The sequence below is a fragment of the Chenopodium album genome, chromosome 7, assembly GCF_948465745.1.
Source record: "Chenopodium album chromosome 7, dcCheAlbu1.1, whole genome shotgun sequence".
Taxonomy (NCBI): Eukaryota; Viridiplantae; Streptophyta; class Magnoliopsida; order Caryophyllales; family Amaranthaceae; genus Chenopodium; species Chenopodium album.
The window spans coordinates 43,955,707-43,960,674 of NC_137840.1; the positions used below are offsets into that span (position 1 = coordinate 43,955,707).

General features: G+C 32.8%; 1 long non-coding RNA gene across 6 annotated transcripts; it reads left to right on the top strand.

Moving 5' to 3' along the window:
* Window positions 1-777: 777 nt before the first annotated feature.
* LOC145639011 (uncharacterized) lies at window positions 778-4,439 on the top strand. 6 transcript variants are annotated; one of them, XR_014114795.1, is made up of 6 exons: window positions 778-998; window positions 1,433-2,202; window positions 2,289-2,830; window positions 2,942-3,016; window positions 3,699-3,742; window positions 3,901-4,439. It is a non-coding gene; the product is annotated as an uncharacterized LOC145639011 (long non-coding RNA). The 6 variants fall into 6 exon arrangements; XR_014114796.1 differs by having other exon boundaries at window positions 1,433-1,566; window positions 2,151-2,830; XR_014114798.1 differs by having other exon boundaries at window positions 1,376-2,830.
* Window positions 4,440-4,968: the final 529 nt, after the last annotated feature.

Here is a 4,968-nt window from a genome sequence, read left to right on the forward strand (position 1 = left end):
ATTGAATTCTCTCTTACTTTTATTTCTTCTTACTCTTACTCTTAGTAGTTTAATTACCTTTTATAATAACAATCACTAGTAGAAAAGATGCTATTTGTAACGCCCTATTAGTAACTGGCGTAAGTTATGCTAGTTACAAAAGCATCAATAGTAACCGACTAAGATAATGTCAGTTACAAATTTCATGACATTAGTAACTAGCGTAGTAAATGTCAGTTACTAATATGTGATTTATCATTTTTTAAAGTTTATTAGTAATTGACTAAATAAATGTCAGTTACAAATATTAAGTCAAAGAAACTTTGACTAAAAAGTTTGTAACTAGCTTATAAACGCCAGTTACAAATATTAGGTCAAAGAAACTTTGACCAAAACATTTGTAACTAGCTTACAAACGTCAGTTACAAATATTAAGTCAAAGAAACTTTGACCAAAAATTTTGTAACTAACTTACAAACGTCAGTTACAAATATTAAGTTATTGGAAATAATTATTTTTTTTTTAAAGAAAGGAAATAATTTCTCGTTCGAATTTTTTTTTAAAAGGGAATTTCTTGTTAAAATCTATATATCTAAACCCCTTTATAATCTTTAATCTTTCTTTATCTTTAATCTTAATCTTAATCTTAACCTATATAAAAATCCCCAAGCACCACTATTGCACATTTACTGTTCCTTATGAACAGAGAAATGACGCCTTTGCCCTCTGCCCCTTTGTTGAATTGCCCAATTTACCTAGGGTAGTTTTGTCTTTTTGGTCTTTAACGTGTGACTTGTTCTTGGTTTTTCTTTTGTCGTCATCTTTGGCCCCTTATTTCTCTTTCCTGTTTTTCTCATTTCCCTCAATCTTTTCTCATTTTCCCCCAATCTTCTTCCTCAAATCGCCAAAAATGGCATCAATCACCGTCCCGTTTCCTTCTTTTCATGGCTAACGCTAGGGTTTTTAGTTCATCGAAGCAGTTTCCAAGCTTTCCCTTAGCCATTGAAGCGGTTACTCAAGTAAGCATTTTTTTTTCCTTTTTTTATTGTTGTAATTATCGAATACCAATTTCTCAATCTATGTTTCATTATAAATATAATTTTCAGTTTGGCTCTTAAATTTGCTTTCTTTCCACCTTCTTCGGGTGATGAATTTGAATCGTTTAAAGTACTCAAATTCAACTTGATTTTGTGGGATTTTTGAGAATTAGGATAATTAATTTCTCAATCAACTTGGTAGCAACTTTAGGGTTTAGTTTTGCTTTTCTCTTTTCTCTTTCTTGAAATTCTCCCCTAAATTGTTTGATGAAATGTTAGATTTGAGCCTATGCCATGAAGTGTACCTCTGAGTCCTCGATTGAAGTAGCTTTTGATATATTTATCTTCCTTTTAAGCAGCTTCTAAGCTGAAGGTGTTTTTGTTTGTGATCATCGAATATCAACTTCACAATCTAGGTACTCCTGAAGAAAATCAAAAACTCCATTCGGTATGGTGTTGCGAGAGAGGGAGATTCGTGGGTATGGGGTTCATCAGTTTGTCTCACATCGTGGTTAACATGACCACTGTTGACGATGATGCCGCTGTCCAGGTTCTCCTCTTCTTCTTAATTGTGTAAAAGAGGGAAATCAATTGTATTAATGCTCACAATTTATTCGGAATGGCCACTATCTTATTGCTGCTGCAGTTCTTGGCATTGATGGAAGTGTTTGGGCTCGGGTTGAATTTTTTGCTTTTTTTTTTGTTTTAAATTTTTTTTGGGTTTAATTTTATGTGGGCATGATTGTGTTTTTTTTATTGTGAGAGAATCATCAATTTTTAGTACACTGAGCTATTACGTACTTAAAACCATAATTTACAAGCTTGTAATGTACTAATACCTTTCAGTGGCATAGCAAATATGTTTGATTGATGCTTGAATTGCTGCATCTTTTCATCTTATTCACACGATATAGCCTCGAAAATTACAAAATTATGAGCCTAATTTGATAATTGAATCAAAGTTTGCTTGTTAAAGTTGCTATTTTTATAATTTAGCACCCTTGTTTTTTCTCTGTAAATCCTTCCCCCATATATAATTGAGTGATTTTTTGGATTTAATCAAGCATTTAGTGTTGGGTCACCTTTGATTATATTTTTATTGGTGTATTTGATTGGTATTGTTTAACCTTGTAGTTTGTATTTTGTGATCAATATGGAGCCTACCTTTAAATCTTGCAAGCATCAGGTAGGTGTATTATTTATTTTTGTCCATTATTAATGTACGAATTTGCTACAAAATTTGTCACGCTAATTGATAATTAATTACTTCAGTGTTCTGAAGCGAAAGGATGTGAGTTCATTGATACCAATGATCGATTGAGTCAGTTGCCACATGATCATGTTTTGATGTCAATCATGTCCCTTTTAACAATGAAGGAAGCCGGAAAAACTAGTGTTGTATCACGAACATGGTATAACTTGTGGCATTGTTTACCTGTCTTGTTCTTCAAAGTCAATCCCTATTCTAAAATCAAAGATAAACTGTTGCTTCCCGAACAAAGATCAGGTTTGATAAATTTGATAATTTTTATTCAACTATCAAATTGGTCTATTCCAAGATTTTTCTTGGCACTGTTATCTCCGATATGTTAAAGGTACAAGATTGAGTTCTCTGATTATGTCAAATTTATGTTTCTGTCATACCAAATTGTCAAATTAAGTTCTCTGAGGGTTTGTCGGATTCCTAAGAAAAAGGTAATCATCATATTTTACTTGACTGCTTGCTTCTTTTCCACTTGGGTATTGTATTTAATAAGTGTTCCAGGAGCAAACTTTCGAGATCTACCAAGAGTGTTGTTTGTCTTGCTAACAAGGTAGAAATTATGCATGCCCTTTCTTTTTCTTTTTTCTTTTTTTTCCTATCAAATCTACCTTGTATACTTGGTTATGGTTACCCTTATTAATTCAAGTATCTCCATTCACAGGTTAACTATTTTTGCCCTTTAGATAGCAAGGCATTGCAGGAATTTGACAAAGTGTGCGTGGTATGAGACTATGAGGTCACTAAGCCCTTTATAATCTTTAATCTTTCTTTATCTTTAATCTTAATCTATATATCAATTATCAAATTAGGCTCATAATAATTAATCTTAAGCTTGTAATTATGAATTGCTGCATCTTTTCATGTGCTTTGTAGTGGGGAAAAATTGATTAATTTCATGATGCTATCCAATAATAATTTAATGACTAAAAACCTGATCAGTTTAGCTCAATTTGAATATCTGAAAATTTAACAAGGATCTTCCCCAAGTAAATCAGTTTTGCTCTATCTTAGCTGTGGTGGCTTCACTTATATTTAATTGTTAACTCTATCAAGTAATTGTTGTGGATTTCCAAAAAAAAAAACACCGAGCTTCTTACTTCTACCTCCTATATTAAATTTTTAACGATTTGTATTGTAAATTTCTTGTGTTATTTGTGATCAATTGCCCATTGGTTATTTGATATGAACCTTCTCATTATAGGCAACGTGGAGAAAATGAACTAGTCTAGGCAACGTAGAGAAAATGAACTAGTCACTATTGTGATGGCTTTGATATTGGGTAGAGCTGAATTTCAGAATTGAATTCAGAGCTGAATTTCATAACTGAATTCAGAGCTAAGATTCAGAACTGAATTCCTTAATTCATCAGCTACTTTCTCAATTACTCTCAGTTTCTCATCCTTGTGTTGTATCTTCAGATCTGACAGCAAATCATGGAACAGTGGACATCCTTGCTAACAAGGTAACACTTTTATATGATTCCAGCTATCAGTACAAAGTTTACCTTTCCTTATTTAGCTTTGAACGAATGATTGATTGTTTTTTTTTCTTTCGTCTCCTTCTGTGGGGGGAGGTGTTAGACTTGACTAATCCATGAACTTACATTGTACACAAATCCAGGTCTGTTCTAGGTCTATTGGTGGAATACCAAAGGACAAAGCCCCTTCTTTGACAGGAACATTAATGCTTAAAGCAGGCTTTGAAAAGCTTCATGTATTCCCAACGTTTGTAGCAGAGTTCCGCATCATGGGTATTGCTCTTTCTGGTCTGAAAATAGATAAGCTTGAAGTGTCAAATGTAGCGAATCGGCCTTACAAGGGTTTCAAAGCTCTAACTCGTGCAGGGGAGTAACAAGTGAGGTCATAAAGTTAAAAGGCTCTAGATATGAGCCCCGAGACCTTGGGAAACGATTGTGCAAAGAACATCTGCCTTGAAACTTTGCTGAAAACAGGGTCTTTCCTCCTCATATCTCATCTCAGTCATTCATTGGACCTTGGTACTAGGAATTGCATGATGTCTGTTTTTCAATTTGGTACTAGGAATTAGAGCTTTTGGGTGTGTTAGTTGATTTATTTATTTTATTATGAGATACTTGTATCATGTATCATGTATGTAGACTTTAAAAGGAAATAGAGATTTATAGAGGTTGAAAAGTTCAAGTTCTGGCTCTTTTATCCTTCTCTTCTTCCCCAATTATCACTGTAACTCATTTGACGATGGGTCGTTTGATAGGATATACTACCATAACTGTATTCGAATCAAATATTTAAATAAAAAAATTATTTTTTTATTTGTAAGTGGCGTAATCTAATACTAGTTACTAATAGTATTTTTTAGAAAAAAAATAAAAAAATATATTCGTAACCGGCGTTAGGATTTGCCAGTTACTAATAATACACTAATTGTAACCGGCTTAGCTTAGTGCCAGTTACGAATAGTATGCATTCTAACTTGGAAAATAGACTTTTTGTAACTGACATTAGGTTAAGCCAGTTACTAATAGTACATTATTTATAAGTAACATTAGCCGGTTACAAATAATTTTCACTAGTTGTAACGGTGGCATTCGCAACCAACAATGCTAGTTACAAAAAGTCAATTTCGCCAGTTACAAATAACATTTTTTCTACTAGTGAATTTGGTTACTTGATAATTTAGATTATTTTGATTAAATAGGAATAAATTAAC